The following is a 13,110-nucleotide window of genomic DNA, read 5'->3' as shown; positions in this document are numbered from 1 at the left end:
CTGGTGGGGTGGGGGAGAGAATCAGAAGAGTAAAAGTGAGAAAACTTGTGGGTTGAAATAAAGACAGTTTAATGGTGAAAGCAAAAGCCAAGCACGTGAGCAAAGCAAAGCAAGGAATTCATTCACTCCTTCCCATGGGCAGGCAGGTTTTCAGCCATCTCTGGGAAAGCAGGGCTCCATCACGCCTAACAGTGACTTGGGAAGACAAACGCCATCACTCTGAACGTCCCCCCCTTCCTCCTTCTTCCCCCAGCTTTATATGCTGAGCTTGACGTCAAGGAGCAATGGTTTTAAACTAAGGGAGGGCAGATTTAGACTGGATTTAAGAAAGAAATTTTTTACAATAAGGGTGGTGAGGCACTAGAACAGGTTGCCCGGAGAGGTAGTGGAGGCCCCATCCCTGGAAACATTCAAGGTCAGGTTGGATGGGGCTCTGAGCAGCCTGATCTAGTTAAAGATGTCCCTGCTCTTGCAGGGGGGTTGGACTAGATGACCTGTAAAGGTCCCTTCCAATCCAAAGCATTCTATGATTCCATATGGTATGGAACAGCCCTTTGGTCAGCTGGGGTCAGCTGTCCTGGCTGTGTCCCCTCCCAGCTTCTTGTGCACCTGGCAGAGCATGGGAAGCCGAAAAGTCCTTGACTTAGTATAAGCACTACTTAGCAACAACTAAAACACCCCTGTATTATCAACCCTGTTTTCAGCACAAATCCAAAACATAGCCCCATACTAGCTACTATAGAGAAAACTAACTCTATCCCAGCCAAAACCAGCACACCTCTCTTTCCTGCTGAAACACTCCATGCTGTGGAATTAACTATGTGCTGGGCATCTCTTTTATTCCATCCCGATTAAAGTTCTTTGTTTTAATAATTTCCAGAAAATTGTGGCAAATTTCTGATAGGAAAACCATGCCACTGGAAACCCCTCCATTACCTCTTTCTGGAACAAACCTGGGATGGCCTAACCACACTGCTGCCTTTGCTTTTTGTCTCCTTGTAGCCACTTTGGTTCTCAGATTTGTTTTATGTTGTTAATGGGCTGGTGTTTCTAATGCTTAACACATACAATTGCTGCTCTGTTAAGAAATAAATCATGCCATGGAAGCTGAAACCAGAGACTGGAGACTAAGAGTGCAAACAGCTGAGAGCAGCAGGGAAGGGGAAGCAAAAGGCAGGGCAGGCTCTGGTGCTCTGTGGTCCTGAGATGCGGAGTACTCCTCACTTGTCATCGTTTGCTGGGAGCTAAATAGAAGCAAAAGCAATCTCTTGTTTTGTAAGTTGCTACAAGTATCTTAAAAATCTTCATAAGTGGAGACAAAGAAAAATGATGGAAAATAATTCAGAATCTATTTCTGATTGCTTTCTGACCATCCCTGCTCTGTCGTGTGTTGAAAAGATCTGGAGCAGAGTATCCTATTGTTGCAATTTCTCTTTATTGGAGAGCAGGACTCACAGTGGGAGGGTGACTTCCAACAAGATGCCAGGCAACTGGTTTATGTGTACTATCTGAATTTACACGTCAGCACAAGTAGGTGTACAACAAAGCAAAAAGATGCCGAGGGGTTCAATGAAGTGTTCTTAACCACTTTGAGCTCCTAAATGATACGTCATTAAGCAGGAAATGAAGGTAGAGCACCCAGGTAGAAAGGGCAGCTGTAGAAATACAAGCAAGGAAATGTATTTTGTTCCAGAGGGGAAAAGGAAACACTGGTTCACATGATTATGCCGTGACTTTGGCTGTCTGGCTAAAGTGATGTACATAAACCAAATAATTTTTTTTTTTTCCCTTTTTAAACAACACGCTCAGAAAATGTTCTGAGGGTACAACAGAGAGTGCCCTCTATTTGCTTATGGCATTCACCATTAGCTGCAAAATCTGTACATTTCTGTGTCTTGTTTAATCAAATGCGATGGGGCCATTTGCGTGACCTACTTAATGGGGAAAACACGTGCCATGTTAAGTGCCTATGGTGTCTATGTTTGTGAGGGAAATTCAGATATGCTGCATATAGGAGATTACTCTCAGTAGTTTGTAGACAGAGGCTGTCTCTATATTCGCAAGTAGTCATCGCAGTAGCGGTGGACCTGGAAAGGGAAAAAGTTCATACTGAGGACCTGACACATATGCTATACTATATTTTTATCTGGATCCAAGGACTGAACACCTGTTCATGGTTGGAGTGCATTAGGTATGTTTCTGGAGTGTGTTTTACTGTATGAGTTATACTGTATACCTTGGATATCCATGACAAAGGTAATGTAGATGCAGTCAGAGAGCCTAGATTGAAATGGGGTAGATCCCTCCTCTCGCACTGAAGTTTCATGTTTAAAGTAGAACAGTAATAAATGTAATGGCAAAAGTCTAGATGCAGGATTCACTGTATTGCAAATACTGTTCTTGTAGCATTGAACTGATGAACTCAGTCCTGAAGGCATTGCAAAGAAGGATTATATCCTATTTATGAAAGTATTTAGTTCAAACCAGATTTGATGGTTTTTAAACTTGGTTGTACTAAGGCCTGAACACAGTGTTGTTCTGCTGGCTTCTAATGCAGTGTGAAAACATTAAGTAACACACACTAAAATGCTGGAAGTGCCTGTGCAGTATGTAACTCTCCAAACCAACATTCCAGTTCCTGAGAATCCAGTCTCCGTGTAACTGGAAGCAGCAGCCAGGGATGGATGACTTTTATCTTATGTCTTAATGTGAATAAAATGCATTTATACTCAAGGCATCAGAGTTATCATAGAGGGGAGGATATGCTGGAACCTATGTATGCAGCAAAGGGGTTATGTTACTGCTCTTTGTGAAGATCCTATTGTAATTGTTTAGGGATAGCCAGTACCTGAACAATGAAAGGAAAACAGAATTGTTGACTGTATAAGATAGTCTCTTGTGTAAGTTTTATCATCCCAAGGCTGAGTGGTAGCAGATGTTGCCGGTCATGCAATCCCGGTTTCCCGCTGGATGAGAAATCAGTGATGTGGAGTCTGGGTATGTTCTTAGTTTATTTAAGACTACATTCACCAGTTGTGTGACAGGGATGGTCAAAAAGCATGCAAGATGTTCTCCCTCATCCTTGTTTTCTTTCCTAGACTGCTAGAACAGCAGTGCCAATGAAATGACTTTATTTCAGGAATTAATTCTAGTTAGAGATACTAAAGCACAGAACAAACTGCCTTGTTAACTTGTGACAGCTCCCGCAAGAAAAACAGCAACTTAAATCTGAAAATATTAGCATTTCTTGAAAGATCGAACAGTGCTTGCCAGCTAAATAAAAGAAGATGTAAAGCAGCATACAATGGCATCCCTTGACTCTCACCATAATGATACTGAAATTGAGGATGTAAATTACAACATAGAGGATGCAAGATACAGCATGCAACACATGGAGGTACAGTGCCAAAATAGCTAATGAATTATAATTCATCTGTTTTTAATGGTACAGTCACTCCTTTTAATCGGTTCATCTCTTCTGAGTAATGATACAGTCCAGTTATTGTTCTAATGTAGGCAATAAGTAATCGTCAAAACCAATTTCTGTACTTGTTCTCTCTCTCTTTCCAAATGTAGGAGACTGTGAACCTTAATTCACATTGATAAGTAGGTCCTAGAAAAAGCACGTCATCTATTTAATGGCTGAAGTTGTAAATATACGTCTAACTGCTGATTTTTTTATTCCTCTAACATATGAGAAAATGAATTTGGGAATCTAACCCTGAAACACTTTGCATAAAAATACCCTAATCTGAAAGCAGAGGTTCACTTTACTTCACTTTACATAAGTAAGAACTTATGTCTGTGATTTCCTTTGTTGCATCTGCTGCAAGTCTTATATTTCTGGTTTTTGTTGGGTTTTTTTTTTTTTTCCTGTGGCTGAGAAAAGAGAGGTTCTATCAATATTTTCCAGCAGGACTGTCCGTTAAGGGAATTTTTTAGAGTGGAACTTCAGCTCCAATAACATTAACTGGAAAAGTCCAATTGTCTTCAGCAGAACCAGAGTTTCACTCTAGTTTTCATGCAAACCGGGATCATGTGCTTCTTCCAAAGTCCAATTGCATTTAGTACTGGAAGCCCTTTTTCTCTTTGCTCTGAGAGCAGCTTGGGGAATCTTGTGTGTGGTAGCTCGATCCTTGAAAGCTACAAGCCATTGCCTGATTTAGTGTTGTGACATTTAACCTTTCTGAGCCGCCTTGTGGAATTTTTTGTTGGGAGCTGTGTACCCTTGCACTTGGTGCAGCACATGGGTTGGTTATCCTTCTGCCGGGAATACCGAGTGGAGCAGAGTTGGCTAATGCGGCGCACCCCTCTGATGGACCCAAAATAAACACCTGGACTGTCTAGTATGTCAAGGTAGCTTACCGTATAGACTCCTAAGTGACAGCACATGTTCACACAAACACAAAATGTACTCAGTTAAAAGTTTTTTCAATTATAAAGAGGAATAGTCCAGGAAAAAGCACTCTTGCTATTAAAATACAAACAAACAAAAAACCTCTGGCATGTGAAAAATGTCATGGCAGAGTCATCTCCTTGGAAAGTTGGTGATGCAGAACAGCTGTGTTTCTCAACATCAGACAGGAGATAAGTTGGTAGGGTGATGGCTTCTCGTGTGTTGGAATATGGTGTCACACTGCAGATGGCAAAAAGCAAGTACTTATCTTTAATCTTAGCTCCTATTGTCCGTATTTGTTACAACTTTTGCTCATTTATTTTCACTTTCTTTGGTGGTGTTTGGCTGTTTTCACTTTCTGAAGTGCTAAACCATAACCAGAAGCTCTGATAAGAGTGATAAGAGTATGTCAGCTCAATTCACACTCATACTCTTATCGGGAATAGCCACTCTGGAGGTACTGAAAAATAGGCACGTAATTAGGGAGAGAGGAAATATCCATTTCTGGAGAAGACTCAGTTTCTGTAATTAAATCGTGAAAGAGTTGGAGCCCAACACTGTGCCTACATTTATATAGTGTATTTGTAGTATTTATGTTATAACTGAAGAATAAAAATGATCAGTTTTCTAGCTTTCCTGAAGTCAGATCATATTTTTTTTCTCCTGGTGTATTGTTGTACATGTTTTCATACTCCTCTTGATTTTCTCTTATGTATTTCCCATAGAAGCCAAAGTATAAACTGACCTTTGTGGGAGGTAGATTGTAGCACAAATAATGATTACAGTCAGAGACAGGCTATCAGCCTACATGATCCTAATATGACAGTCAGATGATTCCCTCCAGAAGGTTTGCTATATCCTGGGCATTAGAAATCCCAGGTTATTGCTGTCTATTGAAGATTTTTCAGTTATTTTGCAGATGTAAGTAACTTTATGTCTATGCAGTAACCTTTTTTGAGAGAGAGACAAAGAACCTTAATCTAACAGCATCACTGTTTGATGGGAGCATCCCCAAAGGAAGCAGTGTCCCTTCTTTGGCAGAGTCATGGCTGAGAAAAAAAAAAAAGGTAGGCTTTATCTCACTGAAATTTAGTTTAGACTTCCCTTGTAGGCACTTTTAAACCAATTCATTCACCTGACAGGAGATCTGTTTCTTGCCACTGATTGTAAGGGCAACCCAAAATACTAACCAAATACATAAGAGTCCTTAGACTTCATGCTAAGTGGGTGCAATCTTGTCAGTAGAGGAGCAGACATTCCTTTGTGTAAGAAAGTTGTACAGAAGAGTATCTAGTCTTCCTGATATCTCAGGAACCTATCATACAGAGGCATGAACAGAAACATCTAGAAGTCTGCTACCTACTGGTCATCAAGACTGAAAGAAAAATGTCTGACAAAACTGACATCATGTTTCTGCAAGAAAGCAGGGCTGTGTGCATTCTTTGTAATTAAACAGGATTGCATAAAAGATACTTGGCTCCATTGCCGTTTCTTCCTCCTCCTGGAAACAGCCCATCTCATCTTGAATTTTGCCTCACTGCCTGGACGAAATTGTTAACAATATGTGTGTGAAAGGGACCCGTTTTGGCACTCCTTTTCCAATATGTTGAGGATCTTATTTAATGTTTTCTCATTCAGGTTGTTTTATGGGAATTTGCCTATTGATTCTTTTCTACAATTTGAAACCACTTAAACAGATTTGCTGGTATGTTGAGGTGTGTTTGTTGCTGGCCTGTGGTATGGGGAAGAGAGACATTCAAGTGTCTTCTCTTTCCAAAAGTGATATTGATGGAAACTTCGGCTTTGGTTTGAGCAGAGTCAAACCTGGGCCTCTCACATCCTTGGCCATAGGCAAAAATGGTTACTTGCTTTTCTTATTTGAAAAAACTAAGGTTCACACTAAAAAAAAAAAAAAAGAAAGGAAAAACCAAATGAATCTTTTGCTAAGTTTGTATTTTGCATAAGCATTCAGAAGGTTTTGGTTTTGTTCCTATGAAGACTAGTATCAGATGATAAAATCTCCAAAGCTGGTGCCAAATTGCAACCCCTGGTCATCTGTAATGAGGCTCATAACCATTGGTCCCCCAGCTCAGGGAAAGACCTGTGTGTTGAATTAACAGCAGCTTTCTCCTATTATGTGCTTCCTACTCTAGGGTAGTGTATCCAATTATCATCTGTTACCAAAAGCCAGGAAAACAGCGGGGTAGCGTGGCAAAAAGGCTGTATCCACAAAACCATATTGATCCCTGAACAAATTTGTCTAGAGTCCTCAAATACACATACACACATGTGTATGCACACACACATAAATTCCTGTGGCTTTGCCACTGCTGCTATTTACGTGGTTTGGTCTGTACCCCCTCAAAGCTTCATGCCTTTGCCCAGTAGTTTTTCTGAAAGTGTCAGTGCAGGTGTTCCAGAAAACGCCTGCGATACATGAGTGGGGATTAGAAACTTGCTTCCCGATAGCGCTCCTGACAGCTGATGGATGGTTCTTTTATTACCAAAAGTTTAAAATACAAAAGGATCTTGCAGTGGGGTGGCTCGGAGTCAAAGCAAGCTAAACAAAGCTGAAAATTGAGTGTATATATTGCAGCTCGATTATTTTGAAGGTTGAGGTTTCTGCTTCAACCCTTCATAAGGAAAAAGGCCACCTTTATTGAAGCACTCTCTTTTATCATTCTCTGGGATCTTTATGTTTTGGTTTTTGTGTGTTTTATGGGAAAAAGTCAATGCATTTATTAACATGTTTACTGCTAGTGAACTTTAGTAACCCTGAGCAATGCTGAAGTTCTCTGAATAAAGTACAGTGTTTTAATAAGGGGCACATCATGAAAGGCATTTGTTTTCTGGCAGGCAATGGCCAGAAGTGGCCCCAATTTGACGTGATTCCATTCTGGATATCAACCTTACTGTCCTAAGACTTTTGTTAAAATAGGTGGGATGTCTCCTGCCAGTCAATGGGAATAGAGGGAAATTAAATGAAGAAAGGACAGCGTAGCATTTGTAGGCCATGGGAATGCTTAAAGTGTTCTAATAAAAAGCAAACAAAAATGAGACTCTTCTAAGAAACTGTCCTCCTGTTGTGCTTCTATTGCATTTTCTCTACTGGTCTCTGCAGGCAGGTTTTGATGAGATGAGGTCTCTGATTCCAGTGGGATACTTGCAATGATGCCTGTGATGCAAACTGGTTAGTGAGTCCTTCATCCCACAGTGAGGAGAAACAAATCATGTGGGGTAAACATGAGGGCTAGCCCACACCTTTAGCCACTCTGGATTTGCAACTCATCTTTAGACATAATTGTAAGGTACTGGAATGTTTGTATATGCTTTCTGTTGGCTCCCTTTGTATTTCTGTTTCTGGCTGAGGCAGAAAGCAGAAAGGCCAAGAGTATTGCTGTATTCTTCTCAAGTGCCTTTTAAGCATATTTGGTAAACAGGGCAGGCATCCAAACATCAACTGAACGTGACATCTTTTGACACTCTCCTGCTCTGGCTGTGGACAGACGACCTGGCCTTCAGCAGCTCTGTGGTATGAGATGTCTCAGTTATTTTTCTGTTGTTCATCTGCTGTCCTTTCTATTAGAACAAAAAGGAAGCAAAGAAAATTTGGATGTATTGTTCAGGTAGTGCTGTCACCATGTGGTATGTGCAAAGCCAAGGCTTTGGTTCCAAGCTGCGCTGGTTTCGGGGTAATCTCAGCGCTTGCAATGGCGTGACTGTGTAATTTAACTTACAGGCTATTTGCTGCACAACAGTTCTGCTGAAGAAGTTTGTGTAGGTGTATCAGTGATACTCATTGTGTAAGGGAGAGTCAGCAAAGTCTTCTGGCTTTCTCAGCTTCTGTAGTGAAAATGCATACTTGACCTCCATGTTTCTCAATATGAAATTATTTTAAACTCTCATGGGTAGCTGAATACCTAGGTAGGAGGCAGCAGGAGGTACAGCAGGAAGTAGTTCTTCCCTACTTTTTGCAATGCGTCTTCTCTGTAGGCACAGGGAAGTGTGTCCATCACTGAGTACAAAAACCATCTTAATGCAATCCTAAAATGCAAGCACAAATCAGCAGGAGTAGGATCTACGCTTTTAGGAATGTCTAGATTTTATATTTTCAAAATAACATCCTGGCCATTGACAATTCATAAAATCAGAACCACTCCTCATTTTTCTCTTCCCATCTCCATTAAAAAAATCCCATTGTAAATAAGGATTTGGATTCATAGTAAGTCATTTTGCATACGGCTACTCCCACAAAGCTACGTAACAGAATCTGAAATGGATGTATAAAGTCAGGTTTTTCTATCGCATCACATTTGCACATAATTTTCTGGACAGAAAAGAGAATCTGAGTTCTGAAAAGTTACATTCCTTAATCCAGTAGCTCTGTGGAATCGTTTAATTTTGTATGATGTCTTTCACAAAGAAGCTGGCATCTGGGCTGATGTGGTGGTTGGATTCTGGTGCAATGTACTTGGAAAGGGAAACTGATCTGATGAGAGCTGTATCCTTCAAGTCCTTGCTCACTTTTTTCCTCTCTATTCAAAACAAGGATTTGTGTTGATCTGATACTACTAAAATTGGGGCGGGAGGAGGGAAGGAGATTTGTCACTGAGTAAAGGACTACTGCGTCCTGTTGGCATGGATGCACATCCTTAGTTTGATTAACATGCGGTGTCAATTATTTGGCTCTCAATAGTTTTTGCCTTGAAAGGTTGTTGTGCAATGCAGATGTGAAACGCAAGTGTAATACAGCACAAATATGAAATCAAGCTGAACTCTTTAGACCTCACCTGTCATTCTTTCAGTAGATAGGTGAGTTTATTTGTAGTATATGCTTGTTGTAGTGAATACCCACTAAGAGAAGGACAGAATTAATTTTGTTCATTTATCTAAGACAGCATTTTAGGATAAGAGCTGTATGCTGTCGTTGTGAATGTGATTACTGTAGCAGCTGGTCCTCTGTGGTTACAGCCTGCTGCTTCTCACATCTAAACCTGTTACTTCTTTAGCTGGGATCTGGAGGCCTTGTGATGGTGGGGTTGAAAGCCCAAGGTTTGAACTCTATCTGCAGAGTTCATTTGTCTGTGCATGTAAACGGATTATCATTTCTTTAGCTGGGAGCACAATAGGGTATGCATGCTCGGGGCCAGCTGTACTCTCCGGTTCTCTACTGTAGTATTTGGTTATGGATCAGCCTCGTATTTTTTCCCCAAGGCTCTTTTGCTGGTTGAAATGGATTTTAACTTTTCTTTGATCAGTATTTTCATTATTGTCTAGTAAAAACATTGGAGTTGTTTTGTTTTTTCATGAACAATTAAATACAGAGTTAACTGTGAACCAGCAGTGAGCAGCCTTTCCCAGTGCTGGCTACAGTGATCGTGTTTTGGGATCTGTGGTGACGTATCTGTGACAGGAGCTGAGCCTGCATGGAGACACTTTTTTACCTTTTTGTTTGTTTGTTTTAGTTTGGTTTGGCTTGGTTTTTTTTTTGTCTGCAGACTCATCAAACTAAAAGTATCTTATTAACTCCAAAATGCCTGTATGAAAGTGTCAGGAGTCTCTGGGGCTATGAGGTCTAGCTACAGGAACTAAAGGATTTTGCGAGGAGAATGCCACTGTTATTTGCCTGTTGTTGCATTGCAGTTCATATCCTGTTCGGCTGCATGCCAAACCCACAAACTCCCTCTATCCCTGGTAACTGAGAAGATTACTTGCTTATAATGCTGTGAAATAAGTGCTGTACCGTTGTGAGCATATGTAAGAAAAGCTTTTAGATTTGATACTCTTTTGTAGAGTGTCTGAAACTTCCTACAACTGAATGAAGACTCTTATTCCTGATAGAGGATCTAATTTTAAAACCTGGTAAAAAGGTTACAGGTTTTTTTTGCTATGTTTAATAGGTTAATTTATGTAGAAACTTCTTAATTTTTTTTTTGTGGCATGTTGGTTTCACCCCCGTTAAATTTGAAAGGGCTATTGTATAAAGATTAATGCTGGGCTGTCTCTTGTTAAGAGTAAATGGCCAAGGAAATGACAAAAACTTGTACTTTTGCACCATTTATCACTACCAGTAAGGAAAGCACACGCCAACACACGGAGCGTGGATGCTGGTAGCAGTGGATAGTCTAAGTGCATCTTTCCCACCTTTAACTTTTAGCATTATTTAGCAGTTCTCCAAATTTATAACAAGGTTTCCTAAGCCTCAGAGAAGAGAGTCTAGTGACAGCCTTGCTGTCACTAAAATGAAACACCACCAAATGTATGGGGTCGAAATGCAGCATAGTTCATGTATTTCATCTGGTCCTAACTTTGCTGTTCTCCTTGAAATATCCTGGTTAGATCCAAAAAAGGAAGACCAGAGAGATGCTGTTCTAAAGGTGGTGTTTTGTTTTGTTTGTTTGTTTGTTTGTTTTCTGAATTAAGACCGAAGAGCGAAGTACATCAAAAGACTACTGTGAGCTTGCTCGAGAGGGAATTCCAGCCCAGACTTGCTGTCCCATATTAGGTGAATAAACACCTGGATCTTTGTATACTTTCAGCCTTGCCGATACTTCCTTCTGTAAAAACATGATAGAAAAGCAGATTGTGATTTTTGCTCAGTTTGTGCGGGAGAAGGACCATGAATGAATTATTCTGCCCACTGATTTAGTGGGTCGTTGAAAAGACCTCTGTGGCTGTGAGCGTGCAGCATGATGAACCGTCCTTTTGCTGCTGAACAGGCTGAGATGTGTAAGGGAGAGCTTCTGTCGGAGCTGCTGATAGAGCCGAAATGCATGATGTAGTTTCTGCTCTTCATTGCCCACCTTTTTCCACCAAGAATATCTGGAACAATGAAGAATATTATCTCTTCTCAGCGGCCTTGCCCTTCTAACATGAAATCATCTTGGATATAGCAGTATTAAGGCAGCTGTATTTTGAATCTTTTCAAGCACTGTGTGATGGTTTGATTTTCTGAGAGGACTTTAGGTACGGCATACTGGAGGATGCTAGTCCTGAGGAAAAAAAGATTAATTTTTCCCTGTTTCTACTTGGGCCCAGTTGAAGTTGTTTACAATATCATGATGTGATGCTGAGCTATTAGATGTTTTATAATCTCAAACCAGATACAGCTGAGTTTATCGAGGTCTGATCCTACTTGCTCTGTCCTTAAGAGGAATTTAATAATTTATTTCACCTGTGGCAAGGCTGCATGAATAACTGTTGGGTTAATATTTTTCTTTTGAAATTATGATCATCTTACGATTAAAAGATGGCAATATTGCAGGAAAAAAAAGCACCATAAGCAGATTTTTGTTAGCTAGGGTTTCCATGTTTCTGTGTCTGTGATTTCATAATGGGATTTGATCTGAACATCCAGTGTGCCATGAGGGAGAGGAAGAAATGATTAAACTAAATTTCAGTTGAACAGTCAGTAACAGTACATCATGCTCTGTTAAGCAAAGGAAAAGATGCATGTATACTAATGACTTTCTATTATGCCATCAAGGATATAAGAACAATTCACACAGCCTGGTCTCGGGAGGATGATTTTTCCTTCATATTCCACAAAACTCTTTAGTTCCAAGAGAACAAGCCCAAAGAGCTTGGTTGGTTCCTAACTTAAGGCTAGCTAGTACAAACTAACTGGTAAGATAGCCATGAAAAACACCCCAGCCTTATAGAGACTTGCATTTTGGGCTCAGTGCGCTGGTTCCTGAGTCAGGCTGCAGGACTACATAATAGAGAGGATTAATAGGGAACATTATTTATGCTGTATTTCTAGAATTACTGTGGCAAGATGAAAAGCTCTGGATGAAAAGCTCAAGGTGAAAAGCTCTGGTTTTGGTGGGGTATGGATTTGCAGTAATCCACTGAAAACTGGTTTATCACTTGACTTTGTCTTGTTAAAGCTTCTGTGGCTCCTGTGGCTTATTGCTTCATGGTGCTCGGACAACTGTCAGTTAGTATACATCAAAAATTTTCTCGTTTGTGTCCCCTGTAAATGGAGCAGGCCCAAAAGACACAATCCAATTGAAAACAGCACATATGCAGATTACAGCCAGCCAGCCAGTCAGTCAAACTTTGTGGACAACGTGATTTTGCTGATACAGATTTGTTGGAAATATTATATTTCTTTCTGAGACAGGAATGATTATAAAAGCAGATCTCTAGAGAGCAACTTACTGGAAACCTAAGCCATGCTGAATGGTAAGTACTTTTACCTAAGGAAGTTTGCCTTTTGCAAATTGCAGGCAATTTGCAAGCCTTGCTGCAGCGTTTATTTTGGGATTGCAGTGGATGTTCTATTGCTGCTGTTATGGATTTTTGTATTTTCCAGGCCACATCTTTTACATATTCTTTTACGAGCCTCCGATAGTTTACATCCCTGGATATTGTGTTTGTTAACAGGAATGCATGCAATACAATGTCATGCAAATTTTACTCACTTTATGTATCTCCTTCTACTAAAAAACAGTAGATCATGTGAAGAGATTTGTTGAGTCAGGTGTATAGCTAGATCAGTGTAGACAAGAGTGTGTATATATGCTATTGGTAGTCTTGCCTAGTTTTGAGAATAAGCCAATTCGGTGAGACAAATCATAGAAAAACCCGTTACTAGAATTTACCTCAGTCTTCACTCAAACAAAAATTACTGAGTTAAAGTGAATGGACGTGAGAATTTGTCTCTTAGGAAACCTCGTGTCAAGAGAAGCTGGATTCTGTGTGGGGAAGTC

General features: G+C 40.3%; 1 long non-coding RNA gene across 13 annotated transcripts in view; it reads left to right on the top strand.

Moving 5' to 3' along the window:
* The window catches only part of LOC140652442 (uncharacterized), a 236,781-nt gene that overhangs the window by 100,329 nt on the left and 123,342 nt on the right, over positions 1-13,110 (top strand). For 2 of the 13 annotated variants that reach the window (XR_012042793.1, XR_012042796.1), the window contains exon 1: positions 3,020-3,397. The exons of 2 other annotated variants lie outside the window; for them this stretch is intronic. This is a non-coding gene — a long non-coding RNA (uncharacterized lncRNA). Of the gene's footprint in view, positions 1-2,794; positions 2,998-3,019; positions 3,398-4,511; positions 4,657-10,239; positions 10,259-10,882; positions 10,902-13,110 lie in introns of those variants that run through there. 9 more of the 13 variants (XR_012042792.1, XR_012042791.1, XR_012042799.1 and 6 more) reach the window with 8 other exon arrangements.

This window comes from Ciconia boyciana, chromosome 5, assembly GCF_034638445.1.
Source record: "Ciconia boyciana chromosome 5, ASM3463844v1, whole genome shotgun sequence".
Taxonomy (NCBI): domain Eukaryota; kingdom Metazoa; phylum Chordata; class Aves; order Ciconiiformes; family Ciconiidae; genus Ciconia; species Ciconia boyciana.
Note: the sequence above shows the minus strand (reverse complement) of the source record. Positions and strands in the feature narration are given on the sequence as shown.